The sequence below is a fragment of the Cetorhinus maximus genome, chromosome 5 (genome assembly GCF_964194155.1).
Source record: "Cetorhinus maximus chromosome 5, sCetMax3.hap1.1, whole genome shotgun sequence".
NCBI lineage: Eukaryota > Metazoa > Chordata > Chondrichthyes > Lamniformes > Cetorhinidae > Cetorhinus > Cetorhinus maximus.
The window spans coordinates 43,145,232-43,157,656 of NC_135883.1; positions in this window are offsets into that span (position 1 = coordinate 43,145,232).

Here is a 12,425-nt window from a genome sequence, read left to right on the forward strand (position 1 = left end):
GCCTGAAAGGGTGGTTGAGTCAGAAACTCTCGTAACATTTAAGGAGTATTTAGATATTCACTTGCATTGCCATAGCCTCCGGGGCTATGGGCCAACCGCTGGAAAATGAAATTAGTGTAGTCAGATGTTTGTTGGTCGGCGTAGACACAATGGGCCGAATGGCCTCGTTCTGTGCTGTAGACGTCTATGGGTCTATGAGTCGAAGTGCTTTACTGTCAATGTAGTGTGGTCGTTGTTGTAATGTTGGAAAGTGGCAGTCAATTTACACACAGCAAGATACCAACAACAAAAAAGTAATAATGGTCAGATAAACTGTTTTTAGTGATGTTGGTTGAGAGACAAGGATTGGCCAGGACACTGGGGACAAGTCCCTTGCTCTGCTGTTCAATAGTGCTGTGAATCTTTTACTCAAGAATGCTGACAAAGCCTCAAGTATGACGAAACCATATCGATCCATAAGGGCGATTTTCCAAATGTTCATAACTAACAGGTCCGTGGTTAGAACCATAGAAAAGTTACAGCACAGAAGGAGGCCATTTGGCCCATCTTGTCCATGCCAGCCCGAGGACACCCAGGTGTTCTTTCTAATCCCACCTTCCTGCACCCGGCCCATAGCCCTGCAGCTTACAGCACTTTAGATGCAGATCCAGGTACTTTTTAAAAGAGTTTAAAGTTTCTGCCTCTACCACCAACTTGGGCAGCGAATTCCAGACTACCCTCTGCGTAAAAAAGTTCTTCCTCATGTCCCCACTACACCTTCTGCCACTTCTCTTGAATCTATGTCCCCTGGTTGTAGAATTCTCCACCAAGGGAAACAATTTTATCCTGTCCACTCTATCTATTCCCCTCATAATTTTGTACATTCATAACATCAGCCCAGTAAGTGCAGCTGATTTTCACCATTCTGTCGCTTCCTAATTGGCTTCAATCATTCATGCAGTGATGTGAAATGGGACTGTATGAGCAAACACGCAAGCACATTCCAGTCTTTAAAAAGTCCCCTAAAAACTGTTGGCCCCTTTTCTTTCCTAGATATTTTAAAGTAGTGCGAAAACAAAATATGTTGGTGCTGATTATTCTGCTGTCTGCTTAATTTTTAAATGAAAAAAAACATAAATATATTTGTCAGCCAAGGTCAGTGGTAGCGCACTTGTCTCTGTGTGAGACTGTTGGGGGGTTGATGCACTAATGCTTTGATTCGAACATAAAATCTAAGTTGACATTCCAGTGCAGTACTGAGAGAGTGCTGCACTGTCAGAGGTACCGTCTTTTGGATGAAATGTTATAGCTAGGCTCCATCTTCCCTCTCAGTAGGATGTAAAAGAACCCATGGCACTATTCTGAAGACGAACAGGGGAACTCTCCTCCTGTTGGGGCTGTCATGTTCACTACATTTACAACTGTTGCCACACTTTAAAAGTAATTAATTGGTTGTAAAGTGCTTTGGGGTGTCCTGAGGTTGTGAAAAGTGCTCTATCAGTTAAAATTCTTTCCAAGGTGAGAATTTAGGCATCAATGAATGTGTCAAGTAGCGTACTGTTCCACCGTTTAGTGTGGACAGAAATGCAGGATGAGTAACTCACACAATCTATCATGCAAATTAACTGGTAATAGGGTAAATGTTAATCTTGAGGTACAGTCTATTTTAGGGGGAGATGGTGGCGTAGTGGCAACAATGTCGCCGGACTGGTAATCCAGGCTAATGCTCTGGGGACATGAGTTCAAATCCCACCGCAGCAGCTGGTGGAATTTAAATTCAATTAGTAAATAAATTCAATTAATTAATAAATCCAGAACTGAAAGATAGTTTCATAGTCACCCATTACTGAGACTATCATCGATTGTTGTAAAAGCCCATCTAGTTCACTAAAGGAAATGTACCATTCTTACCTGGTCCACCTACATGTGACTCCAGACCCAGAGCAATGTGGTTTACTCTTTACCGCCCTGCGAAATGGCCTAGCAAGCCATTAAGTTCTGGGGCAATTAAGGATGGACACCAATGCCGGCCTTGCCAGTGAGGCCCACACCCCACTAAAAGAGTGAAAAAAAACACTCCTCACATTCACAGCAAGCACAGGGTTATAAATTTCAGCTGATTGGAGACGTGAGTCTGCCTATGCAAACTGTACTTTGTGAGCATAAATCAAGACAGCGCTCAAACAACAACACCCATTACTCATTCTACCCAGGCTCATGGGGAGCACAGTGCAGCTAAAAGAGAAAAAACAATGAGAGAGAGGGAGAGAGAGAGAAACACACACAGACAGACGGGCAGGCTGAGCTAAGGGGATGGGAGAAAGTTGAAAGGCAAAGTAAAGACTCAGGTTGCAATTCCAGTTTTACCCAGTGGCCTGCCAATCGAATGCCAGCAGCGCTGCATAACAGATGGCATGTTCCCAAATTGCTCTGTAATAGTGCAGGGTGTGGCTCCCATCCTGGCAGGATACTTAATAACTCCGAAAATAGCTTGGCTCTGGATTGCTGGTTAGATGCACAGGGTCCCTTTGGTACCTAAACCCATTTACACTGAAAATAGAACTCAACAGAGCTCATTTTTGGTTTCCTCCGACAATCCACAGGCTTTTAAAACAAAACTTGCCATCACCTCATCATTACTTCTTCATTTACCTATGATTTTTAAAAAAAATCTTTTCATTAAGGGTTAGATAACTTTTCTTACCCCCCACCCCCGAATATTTGAATGCGTTGTTCATCCTGCAGCTGGCACTAAAAGCTGAAATATTTCCAAAAGCAGGTTATATAAAAATATTGGCTTCCTAAACAGTCAAGGTTCAAGTCCCAAGCTGATTAACAATCACAGTTATAAATCCTCATGGACTCAACAATGGCTTAGTGGGTTGCACCCATGCATCTGAGTCAGATGGTTGTGGATTCAAGTCCTACGCCAGAAACTTGAGCACAATCTCTAGGCCGATATTTCCGTGCATTATTGAAGGAGTGCTGCACTGTCAGAGGTGCTATCATTTAGATGAGATGCTAAACTAAGGGCTTGTCTGCCCTCTCAGGTTGCTGTAAAAGATCCCAGACCATTATTTTCAAGAAGGACGGAGGATATCTCCGCTGTGTTCAGGCCAATGTTTATCACTCAATCAACATCATGGAAACAAATGGATGGAACAATAGATTTAAGGCAAGAGGTAGGAGACTAAGAGGGGAGTTGAGGAGAAATATTTTCGCCCAGAGGGTGGTGGGAGTCTGGAACTCTCTGCCTGAAAGGTTGGTTGAGTCAGAAACTCTCGTAACATTTAAGAAGTATTTAGATATTCACTTGTGTTACTAAAGCCTCCAGGCTATGGGCCGAGTGCTGGAAAATGGGATTAGTGTAGTCAGATCTTTGTTGACTAGCGCAGACACGATTGGCCGAATGACCTCCTTCTGTGCTGTAAGCATCTATGGGCAGCATTTTGCCATCGGCCAGCGGGGGGCGGTGGGGGTGTCCCGACATCACCGCATGTCATTCAGATATTCAGTTCGGCGCGCAGGCAGCTGACTCAGCTGCACGCCCGCTGAACTGTCAAAGGCCTATTAAGGCCATTTAAAACCTAATTAAATCAATAAACTGAGCTGCCTGTCCAACCTTAAGGGCGGGATGAGGTTTCATGAAGGGTTTATTATTTAAATGAACATTTTTGAGATAAATAATGGATATGTCCCAGCTCATGTGACAGTTTCACATGAGGGGACATGTCCTTAAATTTTTTTCCCACCTTTATTCAAATCTCTATAAATTAAACAAATCTCCCTGAGGCACCTTCGTGCCTCAGGGAGATCTCTGTGCTCTTTCGTGCACATGCGTGGTGACGCGGACCCGATCGGGTTTGCACCCGCCCCCGCCTGCCCCCACACAACCCCCACAACGGGAGAAAATTTCTGGCCTATGAGTCTAACATTATCACGTTGCTGTTTGTGGGAGCTTGCTGTGCATAAATCCTGTTGTGTCTCCTACATTGCAGCACTTCAAAAAGTGCTTGATTGGCTGGGATGCTTTGGGACATCCTGAGTTCATAAAAAGCACTAAATTAATGCAAGTTTCTCTCTTTCCTTCAAAAAGGGTGTGATTTAGTCAGGGCAGCCACTGAGCAGTGGAGTAAGAAAATTCTCCATTTCAGAGAGGTACAGAAAATGGCAGAAGCAGTGCCAGAAGAAGTCCTACGTTAGTCAGCAGATTTGACAACACCTTACATTTATACAGTATTTCAAGCCCGTTCTACCAATTAATTAGATCCTGGCTGATCTGCACCTCGACCTTGTTTGCCAACATTGGTTCCGTAACTCGTAATTGTCCTTGCCTAAAAAGAATTCCAAATTTTGACATTTCCAGTTGACCCCCCCAGTCTAAATTGTTTTTTGGGGGAGGGAGTTCCAGACCTCCACTACCTTTGTGTGAAGAAGTGCTTTCTGATAGCAACCCCAAACAGCCCAGCTCTACTTTTAAGTTTATGTCCCCTTCTTCTGTATTCCCCTACCAGAGAAAATATTTCTCTCCATCTACGCTATCAAATTCTTTAATCATCTTAAACCCCTCAATTAGATCACCCTTAATGTTCTGTACTCAAAGGAATACAAGCCTCAAAATCCTTGTAGCCCAGTGCTAGAAGAAATGAAGGAGAAGGTCCCACACTATTCAGATGGGGAGATGCATGTTGTAGTGAAAATATCATGGGACTAGTAATCCAGAGGTTTTGGCTAATGCTCTGGGGACATGGGTTTAAAATCCCACCATGGCAGCTGGTGGAGTTTGGATGCAGTTAATAAAATCTGATAATTGTTATAATGGTGTTGGTTACAGAACGTGTCTGTTAAGGAAGTCTTCATAGTCTTCCGTATGTTAACAGCAAGGCTTCATTAACTGCTTGCAACTTTTACATGCATACAGTAAAGGGTACAGGCAAAGCGCTATCTCCATGCCTGAGTCGTAACACACCTCTGGCCAACGCCACACTGACTTTAGCTCTGGGACATCACTGTGTGGGCAATACTGTACTCAGTCCCTCATTAATCCTGTATATACCAGACTTATATTACAGTACTGGTGACCATGAAACTATATAGATTATTCTTTTCCCACCTATTTCCATTATTTTTAAATGTATTTCCATCCATTGTTTTATCTCTATCTTTTAGCCTTTTTTGATTCCATCACCCCACCCCCACTAGGGCTATCTGTACCTTGCTCGTCCTGCTTTCTACCCTTAATTAGCACATTCCTTTAGATAATATCATCACCTTCAACCTCTTTGTCCTTTTGTCTGGGACATCTTTTGGTTATCTCCACCTATCACTGGCCCTCTATCCAGCTCTTCTTGTCCACCGCCGCCCCCCCCACCACCCCCACCCCCATCCCCTTAAACCAGCTTATATTTCACCTCTCTTCTATTTTTCCTTAGTTCTGTTGAAGAGTCATACGGACTCAAAACGTTAACTGTGCTCCTCTCCACAGATGCTGCCAGACCTGCTGAGTTTTTCCAGGTATTTTTGTTTTTGTTTTGGATTTCCAGCATCCGCAGTTTTTTGCTTTTATGAAACTATCATTGATTGTTGTAAAATCCCATCTGGTCCACTCATGCCCTTTAGGGAAGGAAATCTGCCATCTTTGCCTGGTCTGGCTGACATGTGACTCCAGACCCACAGCAATGTGATTGACTCTTAACTGCCCTCTGAAATGGCCTAGCAAGCCGCTCAGCTCAAGGGAAATTAGGGTTGGACAATAAATGCTGGCTTTGCCAGCAACATCCACATCCCATGAAAGAGTAAAGAAAAAAATGTTGGAAGGGTCGAACACATGGAAGTCGAGCACATTCTTCCATTCTGCTTCATAAATTTAACCCTGAAAAGCAGACCAAACTCACGTTAAACAAAAGAGAAAAATATAGAAAGGTTTAATTGTAAAGCTGCTGACCAACAGCAAAAAGTCAGAACTGAAGTCTCAGAACTGAAGTCAAACAAGAAACTATTTTTTCCTGTAACTCCTGCCAGGTGAGAGTTTCTAAAGTTTGAAAGGAGAGGGGAAAGAAAACACATGGATTTCCATAAAGTAATGATGTAGAACATGTACATAATAAACCTCATTAATCAGCTGTAAGTCACATTGCCACCTGCATAGTTAAAGTGAACAGGGCAGTGATGTATACGTGCTGTAGATGAACTGTGTTTAATAATACAGGAGTCTGAGGGAACCACACTATCACTCTACTGAAGCTGTTGATCTCACAACAACAATTTGCATTTATATAATGCACTTAACATCCCACAATGCTTCATAGGAGACAAAAATTGACTCTGAGCCACAGAAATATTACAACGGGTAACAGGTCACAAAAGTGGGTTTTAATGAGCGTCTTAAAGGAAGACAGAGAGAGATAGAGAAGGAGAGAGAGAGAGAGGTAGAAGTGGTGATGGTTTAGGGAGCAAATTGCAGAGTTTAGGACCTAGACAGCTGAAGATATGAGTAGAATTCTAGGAGCAAGATGTCTTGAAGGACTGCAGTGCTGGAGGAGGTGACAGTTGAGAGATATACCATTGTTCCATTCCTCTCCCTGGCAACAGCCTTAGACTAAACCAGTTTTTCATAGCCTCAGTGCCATATTTGGCCCTGAGATGAGCTTCCAATCACATATGCCTGCCATCACGAAGACTGCCTATTCCCACCTCTGTAAAATATGGCTCAACTTCACCCCTGTCTCAGTTCACCTGCTGCTGAAACCTGCATCCATGCCTCTCTTAACTCCAGACTCATCCTTTCTGGCACACTGCTGGCTGCTGTCCACATTCTACCCTCCATAAACTTGCGATCATCAAAACCCTGCTGCTCATGTCTTAACTCGCACCAAGTCCCATTCCATTATCACCCCTGCACTCACTGACTTACTTTAGTTCCCAGCTAAACAATGTCTTGATTTTAAAATTCTCACATTCATGTATTCAAACCCCTTTATGACCTCGCCCCTCCCTACCTCTATAATTTCCTCTAGCCCCCACTACACTCCAAGATATATGTGCTCCTCTAATTCTGGCCTCTTGAGCATCCCAAATTTTAATTGCTCCATCACTGGTGGTCATGCCTTCAGTTGCCTAGGCTCCAGGCTCTGGAATTCCCACCCTAAACCTCTCCACCTGTCTGCCTCACATTCCTCCTTTAAGACACTTCTTAAAACCTACAGCTTTGACTAAGCTTTTGTTCATGTAATATAATATCTCCTTATGTGGCTTGGCATCATATTTGTTTTAAAATGCTCTTGTGAAGCACCTTGGGATCTTTTATTATATTAAAGGTGCTATACGCTTACAAGTTGTTGTTGTTGAGTGTACCTCATGCTGAGTTCAGTGACTGATTGCTTACTTTACGGAAAATGTGAGGCCCATTTTTTTTTCAAAAGCAGTGAAAATACAAATGGTCATGTACAGCCTGGACACTTTCAATGTGTGGCGTTCTAATGAGTCATACTGGAGTTATACTGCAGCCAGCAGTCTAAGAGTAACTCCAGGTGGGCTTAATGATGTTGTTTTATTGCCTTCAGGATGGATCAATTGCCTGCTTATCAGGGTTTGGGGGGGGGGGTGCAAATTCGCAAATATGTACTGCTGCAGAGAACTCAGATCTCAATGGGAGGAAGGGACACACAGAAGAGCACTGATGGGCATGCACACCGAAATGTATTGGCTTATATGCCCGACATCTCTCCATCACTGTCAAGAAGCAAGACGACATCTGGTTCCAAGTTGGCAGAGGGCACTGGGTGGAGCTTGCCCTTGCCCCAACCCCTGCTCCATCTCCCGAACATCCTGCAGAGCCAAAGGCATGGTCATCCCTTATCTGGCACAGCCTTCATGTGCCCAGGTGATCTACTCCTCTGCCCACCCTGTAAGGAAGCAGCAATATTCCCTGGCAAATCCAGGAACTCACCACAACGCCTCCATAAAAACTCTTAGAGTGCTTCCAGAAACTTCTCAACAGCAGGAGTTCTTCAAAACTCCTTACGTGTAAGTTGGCTTCCTGGCCCTTTACACAGCGCGGTGGCAGGACCCAGTTTGTGGCTTGGTGCTCATTCTTAGTGGAGTGATGCACGAACGCAATGTGCCTGGGTCCAAGTGAGGAAATCTGGCATCACATCAGATAGTGGGGCTGTTTGAGGTCAGGATAGCAACACACCACTGCTTCTGGTGCACCCAAAAATGCCCGTGAGGGAACCCTTTTCAACAGGGTGAACCATGCAGCTGATGGCACAGCGCACACCTCCAGGAGGCCTCTAGGCTCATGTTGCATTGCCTCCAGTGGTATGTCGGAGATGAGCCCTGAGTCACCTAACCATCCACTACTACCTGCATAATTCCTCTTAGATATACACTTACTAGAATAATGTCTCCATCATATGAGGACATCATGGAAAAACCCAACCAACTGATGGTAATCAAAACAACACCTCTCTGGTGTGCACTGCCATTTGAGATCACATGGCTAATTAATAGATAAATTAATTTGTATGTGGATTTATATAGTTCTTTACCACATCAAAATCCCCCAAAGTGCTTCACTTAATTAACTATTTGATGGACAATATTACCAATACTCGAATCTCAGCAGGGTTTACTGAATCTAGTTTTCCATCTGGTTTCCCTGTGCCCCTTTTTAAAAATCTTCTCCTGAAGGCCATGATTGAACTGTAAATTCATGCACTATCCAGTATGTTGACCAGTTGAACACTCTGTTTTTGAGAGCTCAAGGGCAGTGTCAGTGGAGTATTTGACCTTGAGGAACACTAATGCGCAGCGTGTCTAATACCCATGTGACTGTACTTCCTCCAGGCTGCCACTGGATAACAATGAAGCTGGAACTTGCATTTGTAGTGTCTTTTTACAATCTCGGGATGTCCTACAACAGTTAATATACTTTTGAAGTAATATAGAAACCATGGGAGTCAACTTTCACACAGCAACCTCCCACAAACAGCAATGAGGTCACGACCAGATCAACCACTGAACAAACATACATAATACAAATTAGCAACACAAATAGGCAACTCGGCCCCTCAAGCCTGCTCCACCATTCAGTAAATTCATGGCTGATCTGATTATGGCCTCAACTCTACTTTCCTACCTACTCCCATATACTTTGATTCCCTTGTCAGTCAAGAATCTATCTAACTCAACCTTAAAAATATTGAATGGCCCTGTTGAAGAGAAATGACCAATGACCCTCTGAGAGAAAAAATTTTCTCACCCCAACTTAAATAGGAGGCCCTTTATTTTTAAACTGTACCCCCTGGTTTTAGTCTCTCCCACAAGGAGAAACATCCTCTTAGCAGCCACCCTGTCAAGTCCCCTCAGAATCTCATATGTTCCAATAAAATCACCTTCAGTCTTTTAAACTCCAATAGATACTGGCCCAACCTGTCAAGCTTTTCCTCATAAAATAACCCCCCCGATCCCAGGAATCAGTCAAGTGAACCTTCTCTGATCTCCTTCTGACACTATTGTATCCTTTCTCAAGTAAGGAGGCCAAAGCTGTACACAGTACTCCCGCTGTGGTCTCACCAATGCCCTGCAAAGCTGTAGCAAAACTTCCCGATGTTTATATTCCATTCTCCTTGCAATAAACAACAACATTCCATTTGCCTTCCTAACCACTCATTGTACCTGCATACTAACTTTTTGTAATTCTTGTATCAGGACAGTCGGAGCAGCAGTGGGAGTGGAGCGGAACGAACCTGGGGGTGAACAGCGCCAGCGGAGCTTCTCAACAAAAGCCTGTGGGTCAAGGACCAGATAGAGCCAGTCGGAGCAGCAGCTAACCCCAACAGGAACCCTGCATGAATTCGAAAAGGCTGACGAAAGTGACGTCAGTGCAAAGCAGAGAGCTGATTGGTAGATAGTGGGTCAGTTGCTTTTCTCCACTTTAAAGCTACATTAAGGAACGGTAAGAGTTCTAGCTTTTTTTTTAAAAAAAAGGAAAGAAACTTAAATAATTTTCTACTTGGCGCAAATTTAGGGTAAGAGTGTTTTAACTAAAGGCATGGCAGGGGAGCTCAGTCCAGTGTGTTGCATGGCCTGCAGGAGGGTGGGAAGTCTTGGACGCTCCTGGCAGCCTGGATGATCACATCTGCAGGAAGTGCCACCGGTTTGACTGGGATAGAGAAAGTGTTAAAGGCTTAGAGGGGGCGGAATTCTTAAAATGTATCCAGGAGAACTTTTTAAGCCAGCACGTAGAAAGTCCTACAAGAGAGGAGGCGGTGCTGGACCTAGTTTTAGGGAATGGAGACAGGCAAGTGGTAGAAGTATCAGGCGGGGAGCATTTCAGTGATAGTGACCATAACACAGTAAGACTTAAGGTAGCTATGGAAAAGGACAAAGATGGACCAGAAATAAAGGTTCTAAACTGGGGGAAGGCCGATTTTAATATGATAAGACGGGATCTGGCCAAATGGAGTGGAAGCTACTACTTGTAGGAAAATCTACATCAGAGCAGTAGGAGTCATCAAAAAGGAAATAATGAGAGTGCAGGGCCAACATGTTCCCGTAAAGGTGAAGGGTGGGACCAACAAGTTCAGAGAACCCTGGATGTCGAGGAATGTACAGGATTGGATAAGGAAAAAAGGGAAGCTTATGATAGACACCAAGGGCTCAAATCAGCGGAAGCCCTAGAGGAGTATAGAAAGTGCAGGCAGGAGAGCGAAGAGGGGGCATGAAAATACATTGGCAGGTAAAATAAAGGAAAATCCAAAAGCATTTTGTAAGTACATTAGGGACCATAGAAGATAACCAGGGAAAGAGTAGGGGTCAGTAGGGACCAAAGCGGCAATCTGTGTGAGGAGCTGGAAGACGTAGGTGAGGTTTTAAATGAGTGCTTTGCATTTGTATTACTATAGAGGACAAAGAAGGTATAGAAAGCAGGGAGAGGGACTGTGATATACTTGAACAAATTAGCATTGAGAGGGAGGAGGTATTAGCGATTTTAGCAGGCTTAAAAGTGGACAAATCCCCGGGCCCAGATGAGATGTATCCCAGGTTTTTGTGGGAAGCAAGGGAGGAGATTGCAAGGGCCCTGACATTAATTTTCAAATCTTCTCTGGCCACAGGAGAGGTGCCAGGGGACTGGAGGACAGCTAATGTGGCACCATTATTCATGAAGGGTGGTAGGGATAAACCAGGGAACTATAGGCCAGTGAGTCTAACAGCAGTGGTAGGGAAGCTTTAGGAAAAACTTATGAGGGACAGAATTAATCTCCATTTGGAGAAACAAGGATTAATCAAGGATAGCCAGTATGGCTTTGTCAGGAGGAGATCATGTCTAACAAATTTTATTGAATTTTCGAGGAGGTAACTAGGTGTGTAGATGAGGGCAGTGTAGTTGATGTAGTGCACATAGACTTCAGTAAGGCTTTTGACAAGGTCTCGCATGGGAGACTGGTCAAGAAGGCAAGAGCCCCTGAGATCCAGGGTAATTTGGAAAATTGGATCCAAAATTGGCTTAGTGGCAGGAGGCAGAGGATGATGGTCATAGGTTGTTTTTGTGACTGGAAGCCTGTGTCCAGTGGCGTACTGTAGGGTTCAGTGCTGGGTCCCTTGCTGTTTGTAGTGTACATTAATGGTCTAGACATGAATGTAGGAGGTATGATCAGTAAGTTCACAAATGACACGAAAGTTAGTTGTGTGGTAAATAGTGAGGAGGAAAGCCTTAGATTACAGGACGTTATAGATGGGCTGGTCAGATGGGCAGAACAGTGGCAAATCGAATTTAATCCTGAAAAGTGTGCGGTGATGCATTTTGGGAGGACTAACAAGGCAAGGGAGTACATGATGAATGGTAGGACCCTAGGAAGTACAGAGGAACCTTGGTTTGCATGTCCATAGATCCATGAAGACAGCAGGACAGATAGATGAGGTGGTTAAGAAGACATATGGAATACTTGCCTTTATTAGTTGAGGCACTGAATACAAGAGCAGGGAGGTTATGTTGGAGCTGTATAAAGTGTTAGTTAGGCCACATCTGGGGTACTATATGCAGTTCTGGTCGCCAAACTGTAGGAAGGATGTGATTGCACTGGAGAGGGTGCAGAGGTGATTCATCAGGATGTTGCTTGGGGTGAAGCTTTTCAGCTATGAAGAGAGACTGGATAGACTAGAGTTGTTTTCCTTAGAGCAGAGAAGGCTGAGAGGGCACCTGATTGAGGTGTACAAAATTATGAGGCATAGATAGGGTAGATAGGAAGAACTTTTCCCTTTAGTGGAGGGGTCAATAACCTGGAGCATAGATTTAAGGTAAGGGGCAGGAGATTCAGAGGGGATTTGAGGAAAATTTTTTCACCCAGGGGGTGGGGGGTATCTGGAACTCACTGCATGAAAGGGTGGTAAAGGCGGGACCATCACAACATTTAAGAAGTATTTAGATGAACACTTGAAACATC